Source organism: Palaemon carinicauda, chromosome 4 (genome assembly GCF_036898095.1).
Source record: "Palaemon carinicauda isolate YSFRI2023 chromosome 4, ASM3689809v2, whole genome shotgun sequence".
Classification (NCBI taxonomy): Eukaryota; Metazoa; Arthropoda; class Malacostraca; order Decapoda; family Palaemonidae; genus Palaemon; species Palaemon carinicauda.
This window is the reverse complement of record NC_090728.1, coordinates 35,141,352-35,158,851: the sequence shown is the minus strand read 5'-3', so window position 1 is coordinate 35,158,851 and position 17,500 is coordinate 35,141,352. Positions and strand designations below refer to the sequence as shown.

At 31.3% G+C, this 17,500-nt stretch overlaps 1 protein-coding gene across 4 annotated transcripts in view; it reads right to left on the bottom strand.

Annotated features, from left to right (window-relative positions):
• The window catches only part of LOC137639893 (lachesin-like), a 226,947-nt gene that overhangs the window by 36,364 nt on the left and 173,083 nt on the right, over window positions 1-17,500 (bottom strand). The window lies entirely within an intron of this gene.

Below are 17,500 nucleotides of genomic sequence, written 5' to 3'. Positions count from 1 at the left end.
CTCGTTGGCCATTATCCTTAGGTTGCTTAACCTTTGGAAGAAAACGGTTTCATTTTGAATGTGAAAGTTCTTGATCTCTGATTTTCAGGGGATTAAAATCATAAGATCCAGCTAAACACCTATATAACATTCTTATGCTGAATTCATATAATGGTAATTTCCTAGCAATTGTGCTAAGGAATTATATAGCAGGATGCTATAAGCCCAAGGGATCAAACAGGGAAAATAGCCTAATGAGGAATGGAAATAATGAAACAAACTACAATAGAAGTAATGAACAATTGAAATAACACATTTCAAGAACAGTAACATTAAAATAGATCTTTCATAAATATACTATTAAAAAGAGACTTACATAAGCCTGTTCAACAACATTCGAATGCATGTTTAAACACTACTTGATAAGCCGATGAATAGGTAACACTTTTGATTAAATTCTACTCATTTAAGTAGACACTTCAACAGAATTGAAGGAGAGTATATCTATTTCGAAATGGAGAAAGATGATCTTGACGTGGTTTAGTTGAATCCTGAGTGCAGGCAGAACGTGTTCCCAACAGAAAGAGAAATCAATGTTTCGGGCATCACCCGTTCCTGCTGGGAATGGCGAGAGAGGTTCAGCGACCTGCGTGTAAGAAATGCTACCTATTTTTTTCCCTTTTCTCCCTTCTCTATTACTGTACGTGTTAAGTAATGCTTCCATTTTTTCTATTACTATACGTGTTAAGATATGCTCTCTTCTCTATTACTGTACGTGTTAATAAATTTTCCCTTCTCTATTACTGCATGTGTTAAGTAATGTTTCCCTTTTTTTTCTATTACTGTACGTGTTTAAGAAATGCTCCCTTCTCTATTACTGTACGTGTTAAAAAAGGGCCCCGCTTTTATTTTATTACTGTACGTGTTAATAAATGCTCCCTTTTTTATATTATCAAACGTGTTAAGAAATACTTCTTTTTTATCACTACCTGTTAAGAATTTTTCCATTTATTTTTCTATTACTATGCGTGTTAAGACACTCCTGTTATATTATTGTTAAGAAATGCCCCCATCCTTTTTTCTATTAATGTACGTATTAATAAATGCTAATTTTTTTCTATTACTATGCGTGTTAAGGAATACTTCCTTTTTATAACTACGTGTTAAGAAGTTTTCCATTTATTTCTATTACTATGCGTGTTAAGAAATCCTCCCTTTTTATAACGTTACGGGTTAAGAAACCCCCCCCCCCTCCCTTTTTCTATTTCTGTACGTGTTAAGAAACATTCCCCCTTTTTATTACTGTATGTGTTAAGAACTGCTCTATTTTTTCTATTGCAGTTAGTGATAAAGACTGAACAAATATAGAATTTTTAATCTTGAGACATTTGATTGAATATATAAACTACAGGTTATCGATAATTTATATCTCATTTCATACTTCATCGGTCTTATGTTGCAGTTAAATAGAATATCAAACTACTCAGTATCCATGTTAAATCGGGACACTCAATGAAAGGCAATTATTTCACACTTGAACTCATGTATATTACAAGTCTTCTTCTGTATGTGTTTATTAGTCTGTTACTCTAATGCACGTAATGAATATATTTTGCAGATATTTTTTATGTGTATTCATTTCTGATAACAAGACTAAATAGTCTACAATTTTTAGTTTTCAATTTCATATAATCTTTATATTTCGATTAATTTCTATTAAGTTTTTAACTTGCCCCTGGGTTAAATGTCAGCATTTATAGATCTCAGAAAAAAGTCTGCAAATTACTCATGTCATTGTACCTTACTCGATTTTCTTTTCATTAAATGCCACAACCATTATCATATTAAAAGCTGAGGAAAAATTCTTTCAGGTATCAAAATAAAATGAAATTTCAAATGCAACATGAAGTTAAATCTAAAAGATCTCATTCATAACACTATTAGCCACTAAGAAAGTTTTGGAAAATATGATATACTCCCGATTTATTACTTTACGTGTTAAGAAATTTCCCCAATCTTTTTTCTATTACCGTACATATTAATAAATGGTTTTTTTCCCTAATACTATACATGTTAATAAATGCTCCCTTTTTATAACTTCTGTTATAAAAGTTCACTAACATAGAGTTTTTTTTTTTAATTCTTATTTTTCTTTTTTAATAACACATCTTTATTTCTCTTTCTATATATAAGAATAAATCATATCGTCTCTCTATTTCGCTTTCCCTTCATTTTTCAGCACTCACCATTATATGTAATTCTTTATTAATTACATTATCAATTAGTGAAAATAATCTTATTCATGTATAACATAAATTATATCTTATTTAGATAAACATATCAATCTGTGAGATATAATGAATATCTATAAAAAAAAAAATAAATGATTGTAGTTCTACCGTAGATTGATGGGAGTTCGTCTCCTTGACTGATCTGAGCTCAGTCATTTTCATCTTTTTGAAGATATATCTATCTATCTATCTATCTATCTATGTATGTATCTATCTATCTATCTATATATACACACACACACACACACACATATATATATACACACATATATATATATATATATATATATACTGTATATATATATATATATATATATATATATATATATATATATATATATATATGTATATATGTGTGTGTGTACACACACACACACACACACACACATATATATATATATATACATATATATATGTATATATATACATATATATATATGTATATATATATATATATATATATATATATATATATATATATACACACATATATATATATATATATATATATATATACATATATATATGTATATGTATATATATATATATATATATATATATATATATATATATATATATATATATATATATATGAAAACTATGCAAATAAAGAGATGCTTTAGCTATAAAATAAACTATGCCTATTCATTTGCAGACATAATATCTTCGGTTCATGGTTGTAGATGGTATTTTGAAGTACAAATATATCTTAAGATAATGACAAAATCAACTATTACGCAAGTCTAAAATGTTTTGTTAAATGAGCACTTTGTTCTTGTTTACTGTATCACTACGTAAACATCCCATAATATACAACTCTTCTGTCTATAAACAAAAACAAAAATACAAAATATTGTTTTTGCTGTTGTTATCTTATCCAGAGAGAGCTCCATGTTCTTCCGGAATTGGTTCCAGGAAAGGAAACCCGTCATGTGGAGGCCTCTGGCGGCGAGCGTCGGAAACACTTTCCAGGTCAATCTGTTCACCCATCCCCTTCTCCTCCCCTTTGCAGATCTCCTTCCTCTCCTTCTCCGCCCCCAGCTCGCCAAAGTAGGATATATATACAGCAGTCACAGTACGGAGTAGCGAACATATGTCCTTCACTTCTGGGGTATTGGCTAGGGTGGAAATGGCTTATAAATCCAGCTTGTAAGATTTATCCCTTAGATGTTGGTGGTGACAACTTGGGGTGAGGGAAGATGGGTGGGCCTGGAACAAAATCCTGAAGGTATCCAGAGCTCATCATCCGCCAGGAATTGGCATGATGGCGGCTACCATGACTTCACCAGGCTGTCGGCTTTGCAAATAATTTTTCTCTCGCAAAAATCACGAGGAGGTTATTTCATACAATGAAACATTAGCTTTATGGTGATTTAGATTTTTATCTCAGGTGATGGAAAGAATAGATGTGTCTCGATAAATCTACGGGGACTTCACATCATCGGCTGCAAGAAGATAATTTCATCCGCTTGATAAATACTGCTTGACATTTGCGCATCTACTCGATTGCAACATTAATCGCTAATTTCAGGATGCTCTTACATAACTAAATGGCGTTTTTGCTTACGATAAAAGGAAATCAGGATAAGAAAATCAACTAAAACCTAAGAATAATGGAATATCAAGTAGTCGCTGAATAGAGAGAGAGAGAGAGAGAGAGAGAGAGAGAGAGAGAGAGAGAGAGAGAGAGAGAGAGAGAGTATGCATGGGTACATGATAAATTTAGGGGGAAGAGTTGCCGAGTCTTAGGTGCTCACTTTCCATCATAAATTTTTTTTGATAATGACTTTTCTTTTGACAATTCACGAAACCTGGTTAACAAAATCTATCAGGTAAATGAAGATAGACGATTTTCAGTTGCAAACGTGGCACGAAAAACCTTTAATGAATGCATAAGATTTCCTTATGAGGGTTTCTTTAGTAGTTACGTTGTGATTCTATACGTTTTTATGATATGGAAAAAAGGGAAGTAGGATATCTTCAATTTTATAAGTACAATATTTTTCTTCATAAGGTGAAAGACCTTCAAAGTACGAACAAAAACATCTAGGAATAATCATATCATTATAAAAAATATAGAAAGCTAAATATACATTTAGGCAGTATGAATGAAATGCAATGGAAATTAACTGAGATAATTTCCATCTATGAACTATCTAACTGGTGGAAAAACATTAGAAAATGTTCTCTAAAAAGATATTTATCAATTCTCATTCCTATACGATTCCATTTTAGAAAAATTGTCGTAGATACGAGTATGTCGGTATATCATTAAGTTAGAAACATGTTTTCAAAATAAGTACTCTATGAATTATATAGGTTCCATTACTCAGGTTCAAAGGTTCATTAATCCAACAAAATTAAGAGAAAACTGGAGGTGAGTTTCAAAAACAATAATCCATCTATCGTAGATATATCGGTATATCATTAAGTCAGAAACATACTTTCAAAATAAGCAGCCTATGAACTCCATAGGCACTATTACCCAAGTTCAAAGGTTCATTAATTAAAAAAATGAAGAGAAAACTGGAAGTGGATTTCAAAACCAGTAATCCAGTTATCGTAGATATATCGGTATATCATTAAATCAGAAACACGTCTTCAAAATAAGCATTCTATGAATTATATAGGTTCAAAGATTCATTAATCCAAAATATCAAAAGACAACTGGAGGTAGATTTCAAGAACAATAATCGAGTTATCGTAGATATATCTGTATATCATCAAGTCAGAAACACGCTTTCAAAATAAGCGCCATGTGAATTATATAGGTTCCATCACCCGGATTCAAAGGTTCATTAATCCAAAAAATGAAGAGAAAACTGGCGGTGGATTTAAAAAAAAAATAATCCAGATCAATCCGTAAATTGGACCGAGACGTGAGAGAAGCCACAAAAAAAAAGAGTGCCTTGATATTAAGTAGCGGGGCCGGCCTAACCTGTCAGTAATGTTGGATCAGCGTGCCCCGATGTCGTCCTCGGCCGGAATACCAATGGTTATACACTCGGTCGTGGTAGTTGTAACCGAAGGGGGGGGGGGGGTTGTGGGGACGAGGAGTAGAGAGGAAAGAAAAACAAAATACTGCCTTGGTAAATTAAAGAATGTTGAGATGCAAGGAAAATGAAAATAGTAGGTGATGCAAAGTGTTGACAATTATCGGCAAAGGGATAAGTAATGAATAAAAAAATGAAAGACTGATGTGTTTGTATATACAATTTCATCAACAGAAGTGGATAAATTATGAAAGACGATGGAAGGATTTTTTTTTTTTACTTTCAGGACACACACACCCATATATATATATATATATATATATATATATATATATATATATATATATATATATTTATATATATATATATATATATATATATATATATATATATATGTATATATATATATATATGTGTGTGTGTATATATATATATATATAAATATATTCAGTATATATATACATATATATACATATATGATGTATATGTATATATATACATGTATATTTATATATATATATATATATATATATATATATATATATATATATATATTCATATTCAGTATATATATATATATATATATATATATATATACATATATATATATATATATATATATATATACATATATAATATAGATGTATATATATGTATAAATATATACACACACATATATATATATATATATATATATATATATATATATATATATATATATATATATATATATATATATATATATTCATATGCACACACACACTCATATATATATATATATATATATATATACATGTATATATAATATATATATACATACATATATATGTATATATATATATACAGTATATATATATATATATATATATATATATATATATATATATATATACATATATATATATATTGTATAAGTATTTATTTACTCAATCATATATCATAACATTTAGTTAAAATAAGCCTAACCCATCAATTCCTCAAAAACATGGCTGAATTGGGTTGTTGTAAGACCCACTACAGTTGCTTAGATAACAGGGAATTGCTTTCATTTCTTGCCCAATATAACTACAAAAGTATTTAAGCAACATTACCCAATGTTAATCCTGGGATTATAATCTGTCTCTCCTGCTAGTGAACCGAGTGTCTTAACACTTATTTTATATATAAAGCTTATATAATCTCTCTTCTGATTTCCAATTGTTTGGACCAAATTTGCTCCCAGGGTGATAATTAATCAACAATTTATTCTGCCTTAAAATTGGTTACAGCATCTACTGTCTACAACATAAAGGGATAAGAGACTTAAAAAATCATTTCTGAAGGAATTACTGAGAAATCAGATAAGTGTACCTTACTGAGGTTATTTCTACAAAGGGAACAATAGAATGATAGTTGGGTTGCCCTACCTATATTTGGTAGTTCCATGGATTTTTTTCCAGCATACCAAGCACCTTTCCACCCAGCTGTAATTTGCTACTAATACCTGCTGTAATTATGAATCTGAGTACCTGTTGAGATACTAGATACTGATACGTCCCCCTCCTCCCCCCTGCAAAATTAACAAACCAAGAAATTCACACTACTGTAAAACCCACACGCTCAATCCAGAACTGTATATAACCAATAAATCTACTCTTTTCAGGTTTCGAACTTATGTATTTGGAACCTGATGCAGAAGTAGCGGTGAAGTCATGAATTTGGTTATGAAGAGAGATATCAGTTTATTCCTATTATTTAAGTGTATAGATAAATACATCTCTCTCTCTCTCTCTCTCTCTCTCTCTCTCTCTCTCTCTCTCTCTCTCTTTTTTTCTAAAACAGACAGAGGGTTCACACAGGAAAACATGAAGAAACTGCGAAAATACGAAAATCATTTGTATTTCAAAAGTTTTCATTTATCAGTATTTGATAATTAATTTAACGGCATCCGGATATTTTTCAACTTAAAATTTTAATGTTCACCGCCACAGCCTTTATATTAAAGCGTAATTCCATCATTCAGGCAATACAGTCCTGACGACACTCGATAACCTTCTCGAGAAGGTGACGAGTCCTATTGAAGACACCGAATATAGAATGGAGAAATACAGATTCCCTGCTAGCCCGAAAACTTACCGAGGATCAGTTTGTCTTGAGAGATCCTGTCTTCGCTTCTTTGGACGCCATTGCCGAGATTATCTACTCATTATAAACGTGAACTAACATGCTTAAGTGTCGCATTCAGAAGCGGCAATTCATGCATAACCTGAATGAAAGAGTAGAGGGTTCTTCACTGGAAAGAAAACGCTGAAGCTGCGAGACTTCCAGGAGAATCCTAAAGCCAAGACTAACCGCAGAATCCTAAAGCCAAGACTTCCCGGAGAATCCTAAAGCCAAGACTTCCCGGAGAATCCTAAAGCCAAGATTTCCCGGAGAATCCTAAAGCCACAAGCCTTATTAACTGTTGCGGGGATTGGAACCATTCCAGCTTAAGTGGACTTCTGAATCAACGTAGTTTTCGTGTAAAAATTTTCAGGAGGAATGGCAAGAAAGCCACACATTCTAAGCTGCGCTGCACAAGCAAGACCAATTTTGAAACTGCATCAACCCCTTCCCAACTGTGGAATCTTAAACTCCGTCGGAGAAAAACATGGACAGCCTGAATGGGGGTTGCAGTAACGTCTTCACTGGAAAGAGAACATCGGAGCCTCGGGAAGACGCCGTTCCATATGAAATCAAATCGGAGATAACCGCAGATCCAAACCTAAACTTCTGACCGGGGCGAGCAAGCCTCACAATTCATTCTGCTTTGTAAACGAGATGACGTTCCTGAAGAACAGGCTTTACTCTTGTTGCAAGAATGTATTCTAATTTTCGACGAAGAGTCAAGTAAAAAGGTGTTTTGAAATGCATGTCGATACCAAATATTAAATGGATAAAAGTAGATGTAGTTTCCTTATCCTAAAAAATAACTGGAGCTCAGTATGTCCGGAGAGATTTTTGGACCCCATTAGGATATTGTCTACTCTTTTGTATATATATATATATATATATATATATATATATATATATATATATATATATACATACATACATACATATATATACACATATATATATATATATATATATATATATATATATATGTATATATATGTATATATATATATATATATATATATATATATATATATATATATATATATATATATACTATATTCGATATCTCAAATACAAATTAGTAGGAGAAAATCTAAAATCTTTCTTCAGATCTCAGATGTCTCCTGGATCCAGTTTCATTGTGAAGACATTCAGGAGACTCCAGTAATGACTCCGAACAGATGTCTGTTTTTAGAAATAATGGTTGGTGATAGGCCGAAAGAAGTTAGATTGATTATGGATAGTTTTACTTGCAATTGTTATTTTGGTGCAGGTTTGGATGCTAAAGTTGTTTTTGGAATGGAACGGAATCTTAGGGATCTTATTAAGCTTCAAATGAGAAGCTTTTATGTTGTTACTGTTGTTCCGTCTTGGATTCAGCAACATTTATTCCGCATGCAAGAGGAATGTCTGAGAATGAATCACGATCTTATAATGACCAAAAGGAAGGACTCGTTAATGATAAGGTGGAAGAGAAAAAATCGATAATAGCAACAAGACCGTTGTAGCAGGTTTAATAGAAAAATACGAATCTATTTTGAAAAGTCCTGAAGAAACATAGAGGAAAGAGAGAATTCTTATACAAGAAAAAAAGATCAAGTAAAAAAAAAAGACTGAACAATTCGAGGGAAATGTTAATGTCGTCGGACACCAAACTAATAATAACAAACTTGATATGGAAGAGTATTTGTCATTGCGAAACATTCTGAAAAGAGATGCTAAGGACTCAGCCTTAGCTACACTACGAAGAATACTGAAGTACGAAAGATAACACGAAAAAGGAATAGTTGATGAACTAATTCAAAAGTATGAAAATAAGATAAAAAGAGGAAAGGGAATATGGAAGAAGAAAACAAGCCCAGTAGAAGTTCAAAAAGGCCAAGTGAAAGAACTTACAGAGCATTTTGAGGGAACTGGAAATACTTTAAATGTGAATGATATTAAAGTAATGAATGTGGAACAACATTTAGTACTGAGGAAAATTCTAAGAGGAGATGCTAAGGACTCAGCCTCAGGTAGAATACGAGAAATACTAGAATACGAAAGATCACACGAAATAGGAATAGTTGATGAACTCATTCAAAAGAACGAGAATAATATGAAAAGAGAAAAAGGAACATGGAAAAAGAGAACAAGCCCAGAATTTCAAAAAGGCCAAGTGGAAGAACTTATAGGGCATTTAGAGGGAACTGGAAATATAACTGAAAACGTGAATAATATAATAATAATGAATGTGGAAGAATATGTGGTACTCAGAGAAATTCCAAGAAGAGATGCTAAGGACTCAGCCTTAGGTAGAATACGAGAAATACTGGAATACGAAACATCACACGAAATAGGAATAGTTGATGAACTCATTCAAAAGAACGAGAATAAGATAATAAGGGAAAAGGGAATATGGAAGAAAACAAGCCCAGTAGAAGTTCAAAAAGGCCAAGTAAAAGAACTTATAGAGCATTTTGAGGGAACTGAAAATACTGAAAATGTGAATAAGATCAAAGTAATGAATGTGGAAGAATATTTGGTACTCAGAGAAATTCCAAGAAGAGATGCTAAGGACTCAGCCTTAGGTAGAATACGAGAAAGACTAGAATACGAAAGATCACACGGAATAGGAATAGTTGATGAAATTCGAAAGTAAGAGAATAAGATAAAAAGGGAAAAGGGAATATGGAAGAAGAGCATTTTGAGGGAACTGAAAATATCACTGAAAATGTAATTAATATCAAGCAAATGAGTGTGGAATATTATGTGGTACTAAGAGAGTAAGAAAACAGCTTCATCTATTATACAAGAAATACTGAAATATGAAAAGTCAGAATAAACAGGTTTAGTTTATGGACTCGATCAAGAGTATAAATATCCAGAAAAAAATTGTAAAAACAAAAAAATATACGAAAACAAAAAATCCATAAAACATAAACTAAAATTCCAAATATACATCATTCAAAAAAAAAAAAATATATGCAACTAGAAAATCCAAAAGAAGAAGAGGAAGATGTCAGCAGGGAAACAACGAGATCGTGACTGTTCCAAATCATTTCTGGATACCTAAGGACTCAACTGAGGGGAGAAGTCTGACTTACTCTAGTATGCTTTGTTCCTTGATGAAGATTCCCCTGTACTATTTCTTTGTCAGGTGAACAAATGCAGAAGAAACAAGAAATAAGAAAGAAGGAAGTAGAGAGAAAATAGAAAAAAAGAAGAAAGTATGAAGGAAGGAAGAAGAAAGATGACAGAAGAGAGAAGAAAGAAGAAAGATTAAAGAAGAAAGAAGAGAGAAGAGAAAAGAAAGAAGAAAGGTAAAGAAGAGAGAAGAGAGAACAGAAAAGAAAGAAGAAAGCAGAGAGAAGTAAGACAAAAGAAGAAATAAAACCGAAGAAAGAAGAGAGAAAAAGGAAGAAATAAGAGAGAAGAAAGAAGAAGGAGGAGAGAAGGAAGAAGAAAAAAGAAGAAAGAGAAAATCAATAGATAAGTATAGAAATAATAATAATAAGGCTATGAATAAACACTTCCTCCCTCCTTCCCTAAAGAGTTTTAGCTAGATTGTGTAACGAAGATACCAATTTTCCAGCCATTTCAAGGAATAGAGGAATATTTTAGTCGTTTCACGAAATGACCGATTGAAATGGGTATTTCGTGAAAAGACTGAAATTTCCAGGCAATACATGAAATGGCTAGTTTCACACTTTGACTAACATATATATATATATATATATATATATATATATATATATATATATATATATATATATATATGTATATATATATATAGATATATATATATATATATATATATATATATATATATATATATATATATATATATATATTTATATTCACACACACACACACACATATATATATATATATATATATATACATATATATATATATATATATATATATATATATTTTCATATATATATATATATATATATATATATATATATATATATATATATATATATAAACTACTGTATATATACATCGTGTATATATATATATATATATATATATATATATATAAACTACTGTATATATACATCGTGTATATATATATATATATATATATATATATATATATATATATATATATATATATATATTTATATATATATATATATATGTGTGTGTGTGTATGTATATATATATCATATATAAATTATTTGAAAACAATCATTCGAAAAGCAGTTGTTCGAATATAAAATTATTCTAAAGGAAACAACTCTATAATATGGAATTGTACGAAGTGATAATTATCGAATTGTATTCACACAATGGCAATAAACGTTATTGTTCGAAAGAAAATTGCTCTTTTGAGAAATTATTTAGTCTTAATAATTCGAATTGTTGCTGAAAGTGATAATAAACTTTATCGGCAGCAGCGAGCCAGCACCAAGCATGGCACCAAAGAATTTACTTCCTCGGAATGTTTCAGCACTTCAAAGATGGCCAAATACATTTTAAGAAAAAAAAAAAAAAAACTGGAATAATATGGGTATACGTGAGAACAGTGAACATTTACAAGTGGATGGTATATTGAAAATAGTTCCTTAGACATTTGAACAATTATATACAGTACATGCTGCGAAGAATGGCTTACCATTCCGGTAGTCTATGATTTACTTCGAGACGATATTTGCTCAAAATCAACTCAAATTTCGTTTATTATTCCAAATTTACAAGTTTCGACTGTAACGTCAGATTTTGAACCTGCAAGTATATTGCGGTTAAGGAAGAATTCAACACAAATTATGGATTTTTTTTTTTTTACTTAGATTAGTGCTTCTATGGAAAGATTTGTGATTGTTGTATGAAGGGAAAATATGAAACAGATTCTAAATTTGCTTTTCAAATTCGAATGTTGTTAGCCCTACCCTTTGTCACCGAAAACAAAGTTACTAAATCGTTTGAAACGTTGTTAGATTCAAATAGTGAATTCCGTTTCGGATTATTTTGAAGACATATGGCTTGGTCATCCTGCAAAGAAAAAACATAGACAAAGTTCTGATTTTGAAATAAGTGTGTGGTCTTGCTTTGATGGTCAAAACGGATTTGCCTATGGCTAACACATTCGTTTGTATACAATTTTTTTTTTTTGCATTCCGAATGAATATAATGTAATAGAGATACTTGTATTATAAATAATTATATTTTGTAAAATTACCCTTTTTTTTATAATTTTTGCACTAGAGTTTGAATAAAGGATTTGGCATTTCGAATAATTATAATTTCTTGAAATTCTCCTTCAGAATAATTCTAATTCCAAGAACTTTCCAATGGAATAATTGTTTTTCGAATATTTGTTTTCGAACAATGTTCACACACACAAACACGCACACACACATATATATATATATGTATGTATATATATATATATATATATATATATATATATACAGTATATATATGTATATATATATATACATACAAATGTAAAAGCTTTTATTGTCTTAAGAGCTCATGCGTAAATACTCGGTAGTATTTCGTCCTCATTATGAATATAAAAACAATCATGCAAAAATAAAGTAAATATCCATCTTTAAAATTGAGGCAATTGCGATGAAATTTAGTCACAACAAACAAAACTGTATTACACTATGAATATCATTCTATCGCTTCTCAGCGTTTTGAAATCATGAGACATATCTCTGCTGAGGGAAAACATTTATCAAATTGGAAAGTGTTTTGTCAATGGAGATGCCTTAATGGGCCCGTGCCCAGTGGGTGAGCACAGGATTCTCATAGCTGGGCATGTGCCCACCCATGTCCACTCTTAGCTACGCCAATGTGTACTGTATGTAACTAGTCCTAAAAATCTTTCGATTACACGAACAACATTGCCTTTTCTCTATTCATCTAAGGTATATCTTTTTTTTCTTCAATGATAGAGCTTCAGTATCATTATCGGTTCGGATCGAGGTCTAGGGCTCAGAGCTTCTTGTGCAGAATTCAATAAAGGACAGAAATAGATTAGCCGAGTAGTAAGATGAGCTTTGGAAGGCGAAGAAGTAACGAAATCTTAAAGTGAAAAATGGATCAGATTTAGAAAGACGAGAAACGAGAAGAAAAAGTTGCTGAAAAGGAAAAGCATAGTTTTAAAGGAGAGAAGAGATTGTAAGATTGAATAAAAGCTTTCGAAAAACTGGAACCTCAACTTCTCTAACAAGATTAAAGGTCGATTTCCACAATGAAGATGTTGACTGCAAAACCCTGGAAGAGTTTATTTGATAAGATTTGAAGAAAGTCGCATTAAAACTAACAGTAGGAAGCTCAATAGTCTAGAAATTATCAGAAAAATATAAGTATTCTAATTTTTTAATGGAATTATGACCATTCAACTGATGATTAAACTCTACCAATTTTGAATAAATCAATTAGGATTTTAGAGGTAAGTATTGCTATTTACATTTTATTTTGGGACAGTAACATGAAAAAAGATTAGATTCTTTATGAAAGATTTAAACCAAACTAGACGCTCTGAAATAACACATAGGATAAATGGACATGCTACAAGGCTAACAGGCTTTCAATGAAAGAGGAAATGTCACTTGGGGAATTGCCAAAGAGGTCCCAGACTTCAAAGAGCTTCCGTATATAAAAACGTCATGAGATTAGCTGACAGTTGAATAATATCAAGATGAATTCCATTATTCATTATATAAAGTGGTTGTGAATGGAATAACATTTCGTTAGTTGCATGAACTGTCGGATACTTTTGTGTTGATAAATTGCTTTCAGTTATTTCATCTTCTATCACAGAATGAGAGGGGCACCCTTTTCGTCTGAGGCTTTTCTCAAAGAAACCTTAAGACTGCGATGTCTAAGATGGCGTGGATAAAGTCTGGAGTATTTATTGATTCTTAATTGATTGCTATACAGATCTGATGCATCATCAAAATAGCTGTAGACTCAATAGATATAGTATTGGGTAAATTCAAGACTTATTTTCATGTGCAAAGTAGCTATTGCGGTTTTAAAAACGCACGACATACTGATATCTTCTTTCACTAACAAAGGGAAAATAATATGATACGGTCTCATCTAATTTTGAAAAAGTTATATTTTCTTTATTATATCCCTGACTTCAAAACTATTTAAACCTAAAGTTTGTAACTGGAAATGCAAAGAGATCTTCATAGTTTTACAGAAAATTAAATCAACGAGATTCATTATTTCATTATTTAGTTTTTGAGGCAATTGTATTGAAAAGAAACTCCAATTCTCATTATCAACCTAGAACATCCCAAGATATTAATCCTGACTTGAGGGGTATGAATTACCATACAGGGTGTAAGATTACTTGAATAGCTCCCAAGATTGATTGAAAGTCTGACCCACCTTCCAGAAGGAGTATGCATCAGACACCAATAAATTTCAGGAACATTTGAAAATTCTAAATCTTAGGAAAGACAGGATATAAGTCTAAAATTTTTGAACCCTTTAATTCTCGGTGAGAAACAGAATGTTCATGGAGGTTAACAAATTATTTAGTTTTTTTAGAATTTATTAACATTACTTAATTCTGAACCAATGGTACTTTTAAATGAGAGAGAGAGAGAGAGAGAGAGAGAGAGAGAGAGAGAGAGAGAGAGAGAGAGAGACTCAATAAATTCTCATATTTTCAAGAGAAAAAAACTGGTTAAATCTTTTTACACGAATTAAACTGTTACAGTAATACAAACTAATTACAAGATTGAAGAACAACATAAAACAAACTATTTGACTAACTTGTTATAACATTGGAGTTATTAAGAGTATGAGTGGTAGAACAGGAAGTGAATTATAAAACGTCACGAACATAAAAAATTGAAATATATAATAAGAGAAAAAATTATGTTATATACTATGATTAAGCTTTAATTTTAATTTTATCTAATTTAGCGCTCGGTTCAATAAGTAGCGTATTTTATAACTGCAAGGAAGTACTAAATAGGATGAAGATAAGCATCGTACTCTGGCATAATCTGATGGAAAGTATCTTGCATATGTAATGATCCGTTGATTTAATATTAAGTGCATCCCCAAATATTAATAGAAAGAAGTTGAGCTCAATGTTGATCTTCGTACTTCGCTCCTGCATCATTTACTTCATCCAGGGTTTTTTTTTCCCAATCCTATCATGCATTCAATTAGACCGCAAGCACCTCTTGACCTGCATCCCCTTCCCTCATCGCTGCTTTCATCTCCTCCTCCTCCTCTTCCACCTCCTCCCCCTCTTCCTCCTCCTCCTCCTCCTCCTCCTCCTCGTTCTTCACCTATGACCTCCCCCTTCTTTTCCTCATCATCATTATCTTTCTTTTTGCATTTGTCTTCTTTATGCATTTTAGGAGTTTGTCATCTCACTATAATTAGGATTCTTCCTTCGTAAGATAATTCTCATTTCTCCCTGATTTATTCAGTATTTTCTTGTTTCATTCTCATCCCTTGCTGGCGAGTCTCTCTATTCCCAAACTAAATTTGAAATGATAAAGAACAAAAAAATCGTGGTATAGAAAACTGTTCCAAGTGCATCCGAAGGGTGTTGAAATTATGAATTCAAGCGTTTGCTTGTTACAACAAGCCCCAAGTCAGAAAAGAATTTTCCACCATTTATTTAGGAAATGCCTTCCATTGCAGAAAGATCTGCTCTCCTCTTGAATTTATCAATATGATAGTTCAATTACTCCTTGACGTATAAAAAAAGTTTTGTGCCAGTACAGTTGCAACGTCTTTGCCTAGAATTCGCATGGCAGCAGATCGAACCCCGTCTGGGGAATGCACTGTTAGGCACCACAGTGGAAGGTTGGGCTTGCCCGGCTGACGTTCTGGCAAGCATCAATGCTGATAAAGACTAGAACTGAAACCTGACACCTTTAACCTTTAGATTCAAAGGTTTTCTTGGCTTCGATCTATGTCATCTGACCATAATGAGACAAGTTATTGTAGTCATACATTTTTCTTATTCAAGATTGTTAAGTAAATTTTCATGGTTATTATATTTTATCATATTCTAATTATATAGGTTCTTGAAACTATGTCTTTAATTTTAAACTTAGTTAGAAATTATTAAATATTTTTAGAACGCAATTATTTTCTTACAATTTATATAAATTCTGTTTTTTTTTTTTTTTTTTTTTTTTTTTTTTTTTTTTTTTTTTGTAGCACTGATTTTACTAGATTCAGTAATAGGATTTCTAGACTATTACCAATGCATATAAAATTTTGAATCTGGTTATTTGAAAAAAATAAATAATCAGTGAGTGAAGCATAAGAAACAAATTATTTTATCAGTAGTAATAAAAAATTAAATCTCACATAAAAAAACTTAGTATAGTTAGTAATGTTTTGTAAGGTTTTGAATGCTCTAGATAACATCATGAGTTCTAGTATTCCATCTTTAGATTCTAATAACTCTTTTGTCTATATATATGAACAAATGGGAGTTGGTGGATTATTCCTTTTTATTACTAATAAATATGTAATATATGTTTTCGGCTAAACAATTTCTTTCATGATACCATTTATGTAGCGAGGTATTCTGCATTGATCCTATCTTCTGAGAGTAAATTTGAAGTAGCTATATCTTATGTCAAGGATCTACCTAGAATTAGTGCGCAATGCAAATTATGAAGATAAAGTTAAACCTAACGAAGCAACTAAGGTTGACTGTCGGTAAGTCTAGAACACTGCATCCCCTACAGTCAGATATAATCATTGATATTTCTTTGCCTGCGTGCAAATCATTTAAAATTCTAAGCATCACTCTTGATTAAAAATTTGCTTCTAAGAGAATTTTTCCATTTTTTCAACTACTAAGATAGAAAAAGCTTTTAATTGCGAAATCACTCTACCTTGAGATCACAGATATAAAGAGGAACTCTTTATCATAAATAATTTTTCCTAGGACATGATTCGAACCTTTGCCAGAATATTGAAAGTAAGTTGAGAGTTGACTTAGTTAAAAAATAAGAAAATCATTTTACTAACAAAATTATCACGAACAGTTATGAACTACAAGTTCACCAATCGGCCATCATGGTAAAGATGGGCTGATTTTGATTCTAGTTGCAGACTTTAATCTTAGATGCACACACACACACACACACACACACA